Raw genomic sequence first — 18,494 nt, 5'->3', positions numbered from 1 at the left:
GTGCCAGGAAATATTAAAGAAGAATCAAATGTGAAAAGCTTAGTGAATGATGAGTTATTCCCACTATTTGCTACTTCTTAAGTTTCATGCAACTGTCCTGAAATGATAACTTGTAGCATTTTCGCTTCTGGTTGTAAGAAAGTAAACCTACATTCTTGAACAGATATTTATAGCTTCCAGTCCTTTGATGTTGCCCTAATACAGAAAACTAAAAAGGAAAAAAAAACTAGTTTAATTTAAGACACACGTGATTATTCAGTAGGAGTTGTGAAGTAAATGTCCTTTTTTTACGTTTCCTCTCGTTGTCTCCCATAGTCCTGAAATCACTGGGCCAGTATTCATATTCGTACATGTTAACTGCGGCTTCTTTCGGAGATAGTTGCGTAATTTCTCCGGTATGGCATTGTGTGGGCTTCAGTTAAATGGGAGTGGCGTTTGAAGGTGCCAGTAAGCATCACCAAAAATACAACATTGAACTGGCATGCGATGTCTGATCGAACGAATACATAATTGAGATTACAGTGAATCATGCGTTCTTCCCGACGATATTCTTAAGTTCAAGGAAGCTTGATAGCTTTTATTGTGCCTTGAAACGTATTCATGTTATTTCTGGAACTATAGTTAGATTTTAGCTACGACGCAGCTCATAAAATGTTTTGTTTACAGGACGGACCTGTCTACCTTGACGATTTCTACGGAATGTACAGCCGGCTGCTCGGGGGAGCTGGAGCTGGAGTCATCTGGGGTGAGTAGCATCAGCTCTTCGGTCGCAACATAAGACCGCTGGCTATAGCTGTACGTCCACTTGTTACCTTTCGTTCATAACCGACAACATAGGTTTAGCCATTAGTTACTTCGGTCCTCAGTTATTTTTAACCGTTAAAGGCTGCCACTGTGTTCAGGAGAAACAGAGATTTTCTCATGTTTCTGAGGCCGTATCCCGACAAGTAATAAAATTTGTGGGAGAGTGGACAATGCACAGAGATGGAAAGAGCTGTCTACTGCTTGCCAGGAGCGATAGGCAGTTCACTTACACACTTCTTTGTGTAGTGTCAGAAGGGTAGTAGACGTAGGCACGATGTGAAACACCAGTGTATCTTCATCCAGTTCAAGTGGATGAAAAGCTACAGAATGTACTGATTGGCCAACACACTGCGACCACAGCCTTCCACGAGACTGAATGCTTCGCTGTAAAGAAAGTGTGTACAGGGACCGAGGCCAGTGTGTAGTCATTGTAGCGACAACACGGGCCAAAAATGGGGAAATCCTCAGACATAGCATATTCTGGCAAAGGGAGTATTGTTATCAACTAGCGCCTGTGAACAAGCATTTCGGCAACGGCGAAGCTGATCGGGTGTAGGCATGCTACTGTCTACTGCCCAGAGCCTCTATGGAAAATGGTTGAAGGACGGCTAAACCCCTAAACATGAACGGATGCTTGCCTGTTCTGTAAAAGCAGGACATATTGAAAGAATACCTGGTTCAAGAAAGGTTGTCGGGACAGATTTTTTCCTTTTTCCGTTTTTCGTAAAAAAGGAATACTGGGACGAAAGCTCTGATGGCTTATACAAACTCAATGGGCTTCGATTTGGAGAGCATAACGCTCCAGGAATATAATTAAAATTTAACAGTGCTTTAGGTGAGTTGGCGTCAAAGAAGACAGAAGGGACAAATAACATTTCTTTGGCACTTGTAAAATCATTTTGGGACTTGGTATCCTATCTACTATCCTAGCTGGAGTGTAGAATCAATGAGCTGAGGGACGTACCATCGAATTATGGGAATACCAGCTACACAAAGCCGATTGAAGCAAGGGCAGGTAACTATCGTACAATCAGGCTCGGCATCCCATGCAACCGGCGCGTTGATCAGAAAATAAGAAAAGGACAGGAAAAGAAAACTGAGGTTTCGTTACATGTCAATCAATTTCACATAAGAGGAGAGGTAAGTTAGTGTTTAACGTCCCGCCGACGCCGAAGTCACTACAGACGGTGCACAAACTCGGATTAGGGGAGGATAGGGGAGGAAATCGGCCGTACCATTTCGAACGAACTATCCCGGCATTTGCCTAAAGCGATTTTACGGAAATCACGAAAAACCTAAATCAGCATGGCCGGACGCGGGTTTTAACCGTCGTACTGCCGAATGGGATCCAGTGTGCTAACCACAGCACCACCTCGATCGGTAATTTGACATTAGGAATGGCAACGTCGCCATAGATACCGTTTTGCGCTGCGTGTGATTGTGGTAGCAAGACCTTAGAAGCAATTTTCATAGTTAGATTGATCATCAAGTATCTCGGTAACTGCATATTACACTTGCCTGTCAAACTGAAGATAACTTGTGTAAGGATCACGTTCATGAATGGTCAGGAGACATTGTTGTTGTTGTTGTGGTTTTCAGTCAGAAGTCTGGTTTGATGCAGTTGTCCATGCTAGTCTATCACGTGCAAGCCGCTTTATCTCAACAACTACTACAACCTTCGTCCATTTGAATTTTCTCACAATATTCATCCCTTCGTCCACCCCTACAACTTACTCCATCTCACTCTCCAAATTTTCTCCTACTGAAAACTGACATGTCCTGATATCTCAGGATGTGTCCTATCAACCGATCCCTTCTTTTATTCCAGTTATGCCACAAATTTATTTTTTGCCTAATTAGATTCAGTACTTCTTCATTACTTATCCGGTCTAGCCATCTAATCTTCAGCATATTACTGAAGTACCGCATTTCAAAAGTTTCTATTCTCCTCTGGTGTGAGCTGTTCATCGTGCGCGTTCCACTTCTGTACATGGCTACAGCCCTGACAAACGCCTTCAGAAAACATTTTCTAACGCTTAAATTTTGCATTAAATATGAATAAATTCATATTTCTTTCTAAAATGCTGTCCTTATCGTGTTCAAAAATTCAAATGTGTGTGAAATCTTAGGGGACTTAACTGCTAAGGTCATCAGTCCCTAAGCTTACACACCACTTAATCTAAATTATCCTAAGGACAAACACACACACCCATGCCCGAGGGAGGACTCGAACCTCCACCGGGACCAGCCGCACAGTCCATGACTAAAGCGCCCTAGACCGCTCGGCTAATCCCGCACGGCTTTCCTTATCATGGTCAATCTACATTTGATCTTCTCTCTACTTCGACCATTGCAAGTTATTTTGCTGCACAAGCAGCAAAACGTATCTAGCATATTTAGTATATAATTCCGTAATGTAATAGCCTCAGCATTGTCTGATCTAATTCGAGTCCACTCCATTACCCTCACTTTACATTTGTTGATGTTCATCTCTTTACCGCTTCTCACGCTACTATCCCCTATACTAAACAGTTCTTCGAAGGATTCTGGTATCTCTGACATAATTACAATGTCATCGGGAAACCTCTAAATTTTTGTTTCTTTGTCCGAACATCAGTTCCTTTTCCAAATTTCTCCTTGCTTGCCTTTATTGCTTGCATGATAAACAGACTCAATAACAACGTCCTTGGACCCTTAAAACAGCAGCTGGTTTCTGTGCAAGTTGTATACAGTCTTTCACTATCTGTATTTTATCCCTGCTACAGTAAAATTCCATAGAATAGATTACAGCCACCACTGTAAACGGCTTAACTAAATCAGGGTTTCCCAGGTTGTGTTCCGTCTAACACTGGTGTTGGAAATGAGCTCCGCACAGAAACTAATCAATAATATGGCAATTTTTTCCAATATATTGCCAATACTAATTACTTTTTTAATTTTACTATGGTTTTTATGTTAGTAGTCATCATATAAAATTGAATGACTGAATAAAACAAGTTTTTCTGATTTATATGTATTTTATTAACCTTCCAAATAAGGAAGGTGTTCCATCGAAGCACCAAGATTCTTGAAGTTTTCTGTCGCAGCAGAAGTCTGAGACGCCTTATTCCGAATCTACAGTTGCTATAAACGTAGGTTCGCATAATTAAAACGAAATTCCCTGCTGTTTGACAGGAATCTTCCAGACTTGTTGGTGCCCCCTTAGTCTCATCAGTCGACGCGACCCCGCTAAGTGTTGACCCTGTCGTGCAGGAAACACTGGGCCCACCCCCCGCTGCCTACTACTCCGACAGCGCTTGGGAGGTGTCGCGCCGGAGGCGGAAGCACCGTGAGCTTCGTCGCATCCAGCCCACGCCCAGCAGTTCGTCCTCCAGCCGTGAGGGGGCGCCTCGCGTGTCGCTGAGACTGAGGCGCCGTTGCCGCCTCTGCGTCCGCAATGCAGGGATAGAGAAACAATTAAAATCGCTCAAAAGAGGAAAGGCCTCTGGACCTGATGGGATACCAGTTCAATTTTACACAGAGTACGCGAAGGAACTTGCCCCCCTTCTTGCAGCGGTGTACCGTAGGTCTCTAGAAGAGCATAGCGTTCCAAAGGATTGGAAAAGGGCACAGGTCATCCCCGTTTTCAAGAAGGGACGTCGAACAGATGTGCAGAACTATAGACCTATATCTCTAACGTCGAGCAGTTGTAGAATTTTGGAACACGTATTGTGTTCGAGTATAATGACTTTTCTACAGACTAGAAATCTACTCTGTAGGAATCAGCATGGGTTTAAAAAAAGACGGTCATGTGAAACCCAGCTCGCGCTATTCGTCCACGAGACTCAGAGCGCCATAGACACGGGTTCAAAGGTAGATGCGGTGTTTCTTGACTTCCGCAAGGCGTTCGATACAGTTCCCCGCAGTCGTTTAATGAACAAAGTAAGAGCATATGGACTATCAGACCAATTGTGTGATTGGATTGAGGAATTCCTAGATAACAGGACGCAGCGTGTTATTCTCAATGGAGAGAAGTCTTCCGAAGTAAGAGTGATTTCAGGTGTGCCGCAGGGGAGTGTCATAGGACCGTTGCTATTCACAGTATACATAAATGACCTGGTGGATGACATCGGAAGTTCACTGAGGCTTTTTCCAGATGATGCTGTGGTGCATCGAGAGGTTGTAACAATGGAAAATTGTACTGAAATGCAGGAGGATCTGTAGCGAATTGACCCATGGTGCAGGGAATGGCAATTGAATCTCAATGTAGACAAGTGTAATGTGCTGCGAATACACACAAAGATAGATCCTTTATCATTTAGCTACAAAATAGCAGGTTAGCAACTGGAAGCAGTTAATACCATAAATTATCTGGGAGTACGCATTAGGAGTGATTTAAAATGGAATGATCATATAATGTTGATCGACGGTAAAGCAGATGTCAGACTGAGATTCATTGGAAGAAGCCTACGGAAATGCAATCCGAAAACAAAGGAAGTAGGTTACAGTACGCTTGTTCGCCCACTGCTTGAATACTGCTCAGCAGTGTGGGATCCGTACCAGGTAGGGTTGATAGAAGATATAGAGAAGATCCAACGGAGAGCAGGGCGCTTCGTTACAGGATCATTTAGTAATCGCGAAAGCGTTACGGAGATGATAGATAAACTCCAGTGGAAGACTCTGCAGGAGAGACGCTCAGTAGCTCGGTACGGGCTTTTGTCAAAGTTTCGAGAACATACCTTCACCGAAGAGTCAAGCAGTATATTGCTCCCTCCTACGTATATATCGCGAAGAGACCATGAGGATAAAATCAGAGAGATTAGGGCCCACACAGAGGCATACCGACAATCCTTCTTTCCGCGATCAATACGAGACTGGAATAGAAGGGAGAACCGATAGAGGTACTGAAGGTACCCTCCGTCACACACCGTCAGGTGGCTTGCGGAGTATGGATGTAGATGTAGATGTAGATGTCACGCAACAGCCGGACCGCGTCAACCTGCGATGTAACTACAGGCTGTGTCCGCCCAGCCAGCGCTCTCAATAAACAGCTCTGTCTGATCCGCATGTGAACTCTACTGTTGTTCGTGTAGTCCCAGTTAAGGGTCCCAGACACGCACCAACCACTCGACCGATCAATTCCGTGTGCAATCTTAACACGACCCGTCCGATTTTACTCAGCCATTACAATGATGCAACGATCAACTACTGTCGGGCGGTTGGCACGACAGCGCTACATACTGCACAGTTATTTTGAGTAAAATGGGAGAGGGGGGGCGGGTGAAGTGATTGGGGATCGGTTGTCAGGTGGTCTTACGCAAGTGACCAACTGACAAGAGTAGTCTATCGCTCGTTTGTTTGGACAAAGCGTCTTTAAATATCCAATTTGTTGGACGGTCGATCAGTTGGTACGCGTGTATGGCCAGAAATATTGTCGGTGTTATGAATTCATTGATAAAATAATTGAGCCAACTTGAGCGTCCGATACCGTGCGTCAGTTCTCAGCTGTGACGTAGTGGTGTTGTGTGGGATAAGTCACGCATGTGTGGAGCGTTGTTCGTTTGTTCTGGGGCGCTATTAGTGCGAGATAATGCTGCTTTGCAGTTTGTTCTCTGCATCACATGGGCTTACACGCACACAAAGGAAGAACTGTAAATTGGTTTAATTAACAGGTACTGTGAGAGGTGCACAACTTTTCAACCACTTTTCGCGCTCCGCAATAGCGACACCATACTAAAGGCAAACATTGCAGCTTCAGTTCATCTCATTCCTTTCAAACACATGAATGAAATACTTCAAGACCTTCTGCTGAAGGCCACTAAATAAAACTCACCTCAAAAATCAAACAACCATTACTACTTGAGAGATATTGTATGGTTATTTTGGGATAAAATCTGGAGGAGGCAGGACACCAACATAATACAACAGTAAGACTTAAAAATTACACCGTTTTTGCGAGAACATCTCGAGAAATTTCTATCTTGAAAAAAAAAAGGAAAAGAAAAAAGAAAATCAGCGTGAGGTGATATTTTGTGGGATCGTGGCAGTACCATGCACAGTTTGAAACACAGTCCTACCCATTAGAATTACAACACCAGGAAGAAGTAGCTAATAATGAAATGTTACAAATGGTCAAATGGCTCTGAGCACTATGGGACTCAACTTCTGAGGTAATCAGTCCCCTAGAACTTAGAACTACTTAGTCCTAACTAACCTAAGGACATCACACACATCCATGCCCGAGGCAGGATTCGAACCTGTGACCGTAGCAGACTCGCGGTTCCAGACTGTAGCTTCTAGAACCGCACGGCCACTCCGGCCGGCCTGAAATGTTACATATCCTATGTATTTACAGTATAGTGGTGTTATCAGTCAAGGTAGTAATGAAATGAGATACAGAATGTCTTTTTAAGTCCCTACAGCTCGGCATTACTCAAGTACATGGAAGAATCAACACAAGCCATCCACTGGGCATAAACATTTCTACACAGTTGGTCAGTCATCAAGAGTCAACGTCAACACTTCTGCGTGTCAGTGTGATGAGCCAAGAGGAATACTGTATGACGAGTACATACCAACCTGGCCCCATCACTCTCTTGAAATTATGCGAGAAGCACTAGGTAGGAAACAACAACATTTATGAGGGGTCTGATGAAGGACATGATACTGAAATAAACTGATCAGTCAGTACAGCAAAACTGAAGACATCTGACGACTTGTAGCGAGCGAGACCTCTTTGGTCGTTATATATGACGTCATACAGCAAAGGCACTCCTCAGTGCCATAAATACGCTACCGTGCTAGCCTAGAGGCACTCAATCAGTAGGATTGATGGCATTCATGTTGTTCATACTTGATTCTCTGATTACTATGTTGTAACTAGTTGCATCAGATTGTTCCAGTATTTGTCTTACTGTTGGTGCCTGATGTGATGACCACCAACCCATAAACAGGGATGACTACTGATGGGTGGTACAAGAATGTATGAATACCGTTCCAGTTCAAGGCACCAAACGCTCTGAAACTTGAGCATCGTTTGGGTCAGAGCCAGCCTACGGAACCGGCAGGCGAGGATCAGCATTCCACATAACATTGTAGCGTCTTACGTTATGGTCCATCTGATAGGACAACCCAGGCAGTAACCTAAGGGAACAGAATGCTTTCAAGGCCGCGTGTGAGCCAAACAAACATGTCCCATAGTCACGGTCTCATCCACTGCAGACCAGCCGACAGGTAGCGCCTTCCAAAACCAATGGGTGCACCATCCACCCCACTTTGAGTCACCGGTCTGTGTTCAGGGATGATTCAGCGATCTTTGGCAGCGGTGAGTTTGCCTCTGGATTCAGCAGATTCCACTAAGGCTTACAAAGACATCATCCAGTGCCGAAGACATGGGGACAATATCTATAGTTAAGAGAAAAAAACAAATTTTAAACATTGTATTGGCTGTGATCCAGAAACCCTGCGCTATTTAATTACAGGACGTATATACAAACACTTCGGTTCCACAAAAGTTTGTCAATTGACCACAGTTTCGATTGTACTACGGCAATCTTCGTTTGAATAAAAAGTTACATGGACTACCTAAAAATATAATGACATTAACTGAAATAATATACAGTTAATAAGATTATTCCACAACTTACGTTCAAGCAGAACATACTTACATGTAATGACACAGTGGTTTAAAACGTCTGAACAAAAGTGCTCTCGTCAAAGAGAAATGTTAAAGGAATAAAAACTGAAAATGTAAAAGTATAACGCAATTGCCAACGAGATAAAGTATTATGTACAATATAAGGACAACCGTAAGGTCGTTTAGGCCCAAGAGCGGAATAATGCAGCCGCTACCGCAACACTAAACAGCTAACACGCTGAGGCAACCACGAGGTGGACAAGAACGCGCCATCGAGCAGGAAGTGACCGAAATACAGACAACTTAAGAATAACTGAGACAGTGCAAGGACAATTTCAAAAATTACTGGTAACATTCAAGAACCAGAGTAAGAAAGTTACAACATGACGTAGCAGTCTTTTTTACATAAGGAAATACAAGTCAGGTAATATACAGAGAAAACAACAGAGTGGAAGGAAAAACGATGTACTGAGGACAGTATCGTCATTAAGGCACTTTTAATTAGCGGCTATACGCCTTGAAAACAGATTTTGTTGCGTAATTGCAAATGTTCGTTCAGAATGAGACTGTCCTTCAGAGATAGGTGTTGATAAATTTCTAGCTCTTCTAAGTTGTTAAGCCAAAACCCTTGTTTGTGTAAGTGCAAGGCCTGCACGTCTGGTACATTTTTAGGATTGTGCCTGGTGATTAATAAATGATCGACGAAATCTGAATTATGAACATTGGCGCCTTTTTTTCCTAGAAGGTGTTTCTTGAATCTTATCGAAATAGCTCGACCTGTTTTCCCCATGTAATATGCGGTACAATGGTCGCAAATATTATTTTATAAACAGCAGAGTTTTGCAAAGAGGGAAACGTAGGTTCAACAAACATATGATGTCATTTTTTAAATAATTATTAGTGGTGAAGGCTTTTCTACAGTTATACTTATTTTGAAGCAGACACCATATTTTGTAAGAAACCCGCTCCCCCCCCCCTCCACCAGAAATGGTATAGAGTGTAGCCATGTATGGAAGTGAAACGTGGACAATAAATAGTTTGATCAAGAAGAGAATAGAAGCTTTCGAAATGTGGTGCTACAGAAGAATGTTGAAGATAAGATGGGTAGATCACGTAACTAATGAGGAGGTAGTGAATAGGATTGGGGAGAAGAGAAGTTTGCGGCACAACTTGACTAGAAGAAGGATAGGACATGTTCTGAGGCATCAAGGTATCACAAATTTAGCATTGGAGGGCAGCGTGGAGGGTAAAAATCGTGGAGGGAGACCAAGAGATGAATACACTAAGCAGATTCAGAAGGATGTAGGTTGCAGTAGGTACTGGGAGATGAAGAAGCTTGCACAGTATAGAGTAGCATGAAGAGCTGCATCAAACCAGTCTCAGGACTGAAGACCACAACAACAACATCTATGGCCTGCGACAATCAGGTACTGAGGGAGTGCTGCCACGTTGGTCATACCAAGCACGACGATCACTGTTGCAGCTTCCCTTGAAGCCACATCTGGGAAAGGTGCACCGACAGTGTTCAACTCTAGACAGAGGGCAGGCGGAATGTCCTCCTGTCAGATGACTCCTTGTTCTGTGTACAGATTCGTGATGGGCGAATTTGTGTGTGAGGGCATTTATCATTGTCATAACGACCCTCCAGCTAACATGATAGTATAGGGTGTCATTCGGTAGCCATTCCTGTTACTTCTGGATCACATAGCCAGTGCTATGAACAGCAGCCATTACATTTCTGACTGTCATGTTCGACTGCTGTGCACCTCTTCCAGATACCCGTGATGATGTCTTTCTCCAAGATAATGTCAGACAGCATGCTGCCTGTTCTGTCCTGATATGTCTCGACACAGAAGGAGTTCACCTGTAGCTCTTAACATCATGTTCTATGAATCTCTCAGCCACTGGAAACATCTGCTCAAGGGTTGCAGAGAGAGTGCAAGGCCACCACACGCCAGCCACTTCGATTGATGAGCTTCCTGGCTCAGATTTGAAGTAGCATGGAATGATTTACCTGCATCTGCGATCGAAATGAAAATTAAATGATTGTATGGCGTTATTAACTGCGAAACCCCATCTGGGCTGTTTAATGCAAGAATATCTATTCTACAGTATTGTTTACTTTAACATAAGACTGTTTAATAACTACTGAAGTACAATAAACAAAATTAATACACTCATGCTCAACAGTAACCACTGAAATACGCTAGTTAAGAGTGTGGTATCCAGTTAACAGGGATTTGATAAAGTGGTATATTATTATTTGGCTTATTTTTTCGTCTTAAATAAAAGAAAACTGTACAAAGCAGAAACACCAACACAAAGGTTCCAGATACACCCATTCCTAAATTTATACTCTTAGTTTTGTGTTCACTTTTTAACTTTAAAACATGTTGCATCATAACATTGGCATCAATTTTGCCTTGCTGTGAGTTTATGACATATCTAATGACTTCAGAAGGGAACTGTCAACGGAGTCATTGGGGTAGGATAGATTTTGTGTAGGAAATGCTTCGCATGGCGTTTTCTGAAAAGAGCAAACAACATGGTTATGAACCTACCAACCCAGTAAGAACAAAAACCAAGGAAAGAAGGAATACATTGTTAACTACAAGATGTACCTGTTTCTATGTTCACTTGTTTTCTTAAAAAAACATTATCATTTATTAATTATTTACATTTGTATATTATCCACAGTCTACTAAGATTCAAGTAGGACATTCGCACTCTTGGTTGAAGATTATATGGTACCATGTCTGTACGTTGTGCTGTCTTTTTCTTTTCGGGAACTTCCTCCACCCTTCAGAAAAGCAGGCACTATTGTTGAAGGAATTACATCTGGAGCGCCCTTAAAAGGTTTTAAACGACTTGCATGCACAATGGTAGTTCGGGTGGGCAGTTGCAGTTTAACGTTGACTGGTGACGTGATCTCAATAATTTGATAAGGACCTCTGTAATTTGTTACGAATTTCTTCGCTTTTCCTTTCGCAACATATGGAGTTGACAGCATCACCCACTGACCGATTTTGTAATCTGGATATTTAGCTTGGGCATTACCTATTCTTTCCTGTCGTTCCAAAGCCTTTGTATTAAATTTTTGAACCTTTTTCCATACATCTTTCATCATTCGACTGAAATCTCTTACTGTTTCTCCGACTTTTCCGTTTTTCTGCCTGATTACATCAAAATGGGACGGCATTTTTCTCCCATAGACCACTTCATAAGGTGACATGCCAGTTTTGGCGTTGTATACCGACATGATTATTGGTAAATACGTATCCCAATTAGAATGTTGTTCGTTAATATAATAACTAAACATCTTGCCAATTGTCCAATGAACTCTTTCTGTGGGCCCGTTGCACTGAGGGTGCAACGGAGTTGTGCGTAATTTACGTATTTTTAGTAAGTGGCATAACTGTTTCTTTAATTCAGACATAAAATTAGATCCCTGATCTGTTATAATAGCTTCAGGTACGCCAAATTTAAGTATCCAGTTGTTAACTAAAGCTTGGGCAACTGTATTTGCTTGCTGATCTGGGAGATCACCATAGCTAGATACCGTGAAAAGTGATCTATAATTGTAAGAACATACTTATTACCAGCAGGTGTTTTATGAAATGGCCCATAGAGATCCACTCCGCAGATTTGAAATGGACATGAAGCCTCGGGGAGCTTCTGTAAGGGTATTTTTGAACGAGAAAGTTCAGCTCGTTGTGCGCACGCAATGCAATTACGAACGTACTGCGCAACATCCTGCTTTCTGGTTTGCCACCAAAATCGCTCTGCTACACGTCTTTCGGTTGTCCGTTGTCCACCGTGTCCTGCAAGGATATGATCGTGGGCCTCTGCCATTATTTCTTGTCTAAGATGTTGGGGAACAACAATTCGCGGTCCAAGTTTTGTTTTACGGCATAATACACCATCTTCAAAGCAAAATTGTTATTGAGTTGCGTATTTTTTGCATTCGGTATCCTCATCTTGTGCCTTTCTCCAGTCCTCAGTATCTCGGCCTGTTGCTTCCAAAAGTGCTATTTTCCGAATTAGGCAATCTGCATTCGTGTGTTCTTTGCCTGGTTTATGGATAACTTCGAAATCCATTTCGGAAAGACATAGGGCCCAACGCGTGAGACGACTAGGTGGATCCTTTAACCCAAGCAACCATTTTAAAGCTGCATGGTCTGTAATGACCTTGAATTTCCTACCATACAAGTAGCATTTAAAGTATTTGATACCATAAATAACACTTAACAATTCTTTCTCCGTTGTGGAATAATTTCTTTCTGCCGTTGTTAGTTGTCTCGAAGCGTAGGCTATGGGGTGTTCCGCGCCATTAATATTCTGACTCAAAACAACTCCTACTGAATGACCACTTGCGTCACAGGATAAAATAAATTCTTTATTATAATCTGGGTAGGCTAATACTGGACTGTGTGTTTAATTATCTTTAAGGGTTTGAAATGATGATTCACAATCTTCAGACCAATGAAATTTTGCACCCTTTTTCAATAATTGGATAAGTGTCGGGCAATTTCAGTAAAATTTTGAACATATTTCCGGTAATACGATGCGAGACCAATGAAACTTTGTACTTCCTTAACACGTTGTGGTGTTGGGAAGTCCTTAACTGCCGAAATTAATCGAGGATCTGTTTTAATTCCTTTTTCACTAATGACATGCCCTAGGTATGTAACCTCTGTCAATGCAAAACTATATTTTTCCATATTTAATGTTAATTTAGCTTTTCTAAGCCTCTGGAAAACATTACGAAGACGCACAGCATGTTCATTAATGTCTTTGGAGAATACAATAATATCGTCTAGATATACACAACATTGCTGAGTTTTGAGTCCTCGCAGTACTCCATCGAGTAGTCTTTGAAAAGTTGCTGGTGCATTTTTCAAACCGAAAGGCATTCTTTTAAATTGCCAGTGGCCTCCAGGGGTAGAAAATGCTGTTTTATACCTATCTTCAGGTGCAACTTCCAATTGATGATATCCGCTACGTAGATCGATTGTTGAAAAGTATTTACTGTTACCCAAACTGTCAATGATATCTGTAATGTTTGGAAGAGGATAAACATCTGAGATAGTTTGTTTGTTAAGGTGTCTGTAGTCACAACAGAATCTATATCGTTTCGTACCGTCGGGAGACTTCTTTGGAATAATTACAATATTTGAATTATAAGGCGAATCAGAATATTCTATAATTCCATATTTTAGATGCAGTTCTAAAAATTCATCCAGTACTGGCTGTAAGTGATGCGGAACTCTATAAGGCTTCCTATAAACTGGGGGGCTATTTCCTGTTGGGATCCTATGCTGTGTGATATCTGTTGCTGGCAGTGGACCTTCTGCATTAAATAAATCTTAGAACTCAACTAGAACTGCTTCTATCGTGTCTCTGTCATTTCCTTTCAAATGCTCAATCTCCTGGCGTAATGCGGCTTCATAGGCGTCTGGTTTGTGACCATCTTCAATATCTGACCAAATGAAATCTTCTTCTTCAAAAGCACTGACTGTAGCTACTAATATTCCCTTATGAAACTCTTTGTCCTCCACTCCGAAATTGTCAATATGTACCGGTACTTTTCTTTCTCCCTCAACGTCTTGAACCCGTACAATACTTCTACGTACAAAACAATGTGATACATCTAATTCCTCATTTTCCTCTAGTGGCTCTATTAGACATATTGTATGTGTAGGTTCCTCGGGGTCAACGGTCATCCAGAAAAGTTTTCCTGAGCCAGATGGTATCTGATCCCGCGAATCAACCTTCAAGGACGTTGCACGCAGTGTAGTTGATTTCGCCTTCCGGTTAGGGGTATCTTGCGGCAGAGGGCCCTTTGCAGCGGTGTCACCTAGATGAAACACTATTCCGCTAAGTTCTACAGTTTTCTGTCTGAGGTCGATTTTAGCGTGATGTTTATTCAGGAAATCCAGTCCTAGGATCGCGTCGTACCCGTCAGTTACCTTTGTTACCACTTCTACATCTTCTTGAAATTGTATACCGTGAATATAGAAAATCAATGATGTACATCCCAATGACTTCACTGTACCTCCTCCTACTCCACTCAATCTATACCTTGGAGGGTCATATTTCTTTTCTCCAATACATTCATTACTCACTACTGATACGTCTGCGCCTGTATCCACCAGTATCCTTGCCTTTTTATCCTGTATGGTAGCAGATAACCAGCATTCCGCCTTCACATTCGCCTTAATGGCATGAAATTTTATTGGGAACGCCTGGCGGCGGCTCCGACATTCCCGTTTGAGTTTAACTGATTTCTATTTCCAAAAACTTTCTTAGACCTGCATTCCTTGAATGTGTGACCTAATCTTTGACAATTAATGCATTTAGGTTGTCTGCTATTTTTTGCTATATGTCCCTGTCGATCGCACCTAAAACATCGTACTCCTGCTGAAAATACATTTCGCTTCTCCTTTTATCTGGTGGCAATGTCAATTTCTTCAAAAGCCGTCGCCACAGAACAGCTTCCGCTAAATTTTTAGGAAACTCTGCCCTGACACGACGGGACGTTTCAGGAGGTAACCCACGTAAAAATGTATCCAGAGCTCTATTTTCTGCCTCTTGTAAAATAACTTTATTTGCTTCATCACTAGTTGTCAACTGATAGGTGTTAATATTAATTTTTCTGATCCTACCTAAAAAGCTTTCTAACGACTCGTTTTGCCTCTGAGTGATAATGTTTAACTGTTCCCTATAAATCTATAGCTGTTCTGTTTTTGAAAACGTTTAAGCAATCATTTCTTCATTTCTTCAATTCCTCAAATGTTGGAGCATTTCGTAATTCTTCATGGTATAATACGTGTGCTTTAGCCTCTCCTAGCAATCTTAACTTTGTCGTTTGTAAGAGCTGTTCATCTGACCATGATCCTAACTTTGCAGCTGCTACTAAATCATCAAAAAAGGCTGTTATGTCTTCGCCAGGTTTTCCTGAAAAAGGAGTTACCAAGTCAGCTGCTGAGGAATCTAGGGTGGGAGGAATTGAACTGGTTTGCCTAACCTCACACAACTGTTTAAATAATGCATTATTATCATTTTTAAGCTATGCTATTTGATTAACTAAGCTCTGAATAGCTTCCTCAGTAGAAACCGCTTGTGGTGCTGACTCTCACTTTATACGATTTCGTCTCATCATTGTACAAACTGTTAGTTACACAAACCCCCCCATGAACCATGGACCTTGCCGTTGGTGGGGAGGCTTGCGTGCCTCAGCTATACAGATAGCCGTACCGTTGGTACAACCACAACGGAGGGGTATCTGTTGAGAGGCCAGAGAAACGTGTGATTCCTGAAGAGGGGCAGCAGCCTTTTCAGTAGTTGCAGGGGCAACAGTCTGGATGATTGACTGATCTGGCCTTGAAACAATAACCAAAACGGCCTTGCTGTGCTGGTACTGCGAACGGCTGAAAGCAAGGGGGCATGCAGCTTTACTGTATGATGATGGCGTCCTCTTGGGTAAAATATTCCGAATGTAAAATAGTCCCCCATTCGGATCTCCGGGCGGGGACTACTCAAGAGGATGTCGTTATCAGGAGAAAGAAAACTGGCGTTCTACGTATCGGAGCGTGGAATGTCAGATCCCTTAATCGCGCAGGTAGATTAGAAAATTTAAAAAGGGAAATGGATAGGTTAAAGTTAGATATAGTGGGAATTAGTGAAGTTCGGTGGCAGGAGGAACAAGACTTCTGGTCAGGTGACTACAGGGTTATAAACACAGTCAAATAGGGGTAATGCAGGAGTAGATTTAATAATGAATAGGAAAATAGGAATGCTGGTAAGCTACTACAAACAGCATAGTGAACGCATTATTGTGGCCAAGATAGATACGAAGCCCACACCTACTACAGTAGTACAAGTTTATATGCCAATTAGCTCTGCAGATGACGAAGAAATTGAAGAAATATATGACAAAATAAAAGAAATTATTCAGATAATGAAGGGAGACGAAAATTTAGTAGTGATGGGTGACTGGAATTCGAGTGTAGGAAAAGGGAGTGAAGGAAACATAGTAGGTGAATATGGATTGGGGCTAAGAAATGAAAGAGGAAGCCGCCTGGTAGAATTTTGCACAGAGCACAACTTAATCATAGCTAACACTTGGTTTAAGAATCATGATAGAAGGTTGTGTACATGGAAGAACCCTGGAGATTCTAAAAGGTATCAGATAGATTATATAATGGTAAGACAGAGATTTAGGAACCAGGTTTTAAATTGTAAGACATTTCCAGGGGCAGATGTGGACTCTGACCACAATCTTTTGGTTATGACCTGTAGATCAAAACTGAAGAAACTGCAAAAAGGTGGGAATTTAAGGAGATGGGACCTGGATAAACTGAAAGAACCAGAGGTTGTACAGAGTTTCAGGGAGAGCATAAGGGAACAATTGACAGGAACGGGGGAAAGAAATACTGTAGAAGAAGAATGGGTAGCTTTGAGGGATGAAGTAGTGAAGGCAGCAGAGGATCAAGTAGGTAAAAAGACGAGGGCTAGTAGAAATCCTTGGGTAACAGAAGATATATTGAATTTAATTGATGAAAGGAGAAAATATAAAAATGCAGTAAATGAAGCAGGCAAAAAGGAATACAAACGTCTCAAAAATCAGATGGACAGGAAGTGCAAAATGGCTAAGCAGGGATGGCTAGAGGACAAATGTAAGGATGTAGAGGCTTATTTCACTAGGGGTAAGATAGATACTGCCTATAGGAAAATTAGAGAGACCTTTGGAGATAAGAGAACAACTTGTATGAACATCAAGAGCTTAGATGGAAACTCAGTTCTAAACAAAGAAGGGAAAGCAGAAAGGTGGAAGGAGTATATAGAGGGCCTATACAAGGGTGATGTACTTGAGGACAATATTATGGAAATGGAAGAGGATGTAGATGAGTATGAAATGGGAGATACGATACTGCGTGAAGAGTTTGACAGAGCACTGAAAGACCTGAGTCGAAACAAGTCCCCCGGAGTAGATAAAATTCCATTGGAACTACTGACGGCCTTGGGAGAGCCAGTCCTGACAAAAATTCTACCATCTGGTGAGAAAGATGTATGAAACAGGCGAAATACCCTCAGACTTCAAGAAGAAAATAATAATTCCAATCCCAAAGAAAGCAGGTGTTGACAGATGTGAAAATTACCGAACAATCAGTTAAATAAGCCACGGCTGCAAAATACTAACACGAATCTTTACAGACGAATGGAAAAACTAGTAGAAGCTGACCTCGGGGATGATCACTTTGGATTCCGTAGAAAAGTTGGAACAGGTGAGGCAATACTGACCTTACGACTTATCTTAGAAGAAAGATTAAGGAAAGGCAAACCTACGTTTCTAGAATTTGTAGACTTAGAGAAAGCTTTTGACAATGTTGACTGGAATACTCTCTTTCAAATTCTAAAGGTGGCAGGGGTAAAATACAGGGAGCGAAAGGCTATTTACAATTTGTACAGAAACCAGATGGCAGTTATAAGAGTCGAGGGACATGAAAGGGAAGCAGTGGTTGGGAAGGGAGTATGACAGTGTTGTAGCCTATCCCCGATGTTAATCAATCTGTATATTGAGCAAGCAGTAAAGGAAACAAAAGAACAATTCGGAGTAGGTATTAAAATCCATGGAGAAGAAATAAAAACTTTGAGGTTCGCCGATGACATTGTAATTCTATCAGAGGCAGCAAAGGACTTGAAACAGCAGTTGAACGGAATGGATGGTGTCTTGAAGGGAGGATATAAGATGAACATCAACAAAAGCAAAACGAGGATAATGGAATGTAGTCGAATTAAGTCGGGTGATGTTGAGGGTATTAGATTAGGAAATGAGACACTTAAAGTAGTAAAGGAGTTTTGCTATTTGGGGAGCAAAATAACTGATGATGGTCGAATTAGAGAGGATATAAAATGTAGACTGGCAATGGCAAGGAATGCGTTTCTGAAGAAGAGAAATTTGCTAACATCGAGTATAGATTTAAGTGTCAGGAAGTCGTTTCTTAAAGTATTTGTATGGAGTGTAGCCATGTATGGAAGTGAAACATGGACGGTAAATAGTTTGGACAAGAAG

This window comes from Schistocerca cancellata, chromosome 7 (assembly GCF_023864275.1).
Source record: "Schistocerca cancellata isolate TAMUIC-IGC-003103 chromosome 7, iqSchCanc2.1, whole genome shotgun sequence".
Lineage (NCBI taxonomy): Eukaryota > Metazoa > Arthropoda > Insecta > Orthoptera > Acrididae > Schistocerca > Schistocerca cancellata.
The sequence above is the reverse complement of the archived record's forward strand: the minus strand, read 5'-3'. Positions refer to the sequence as shown.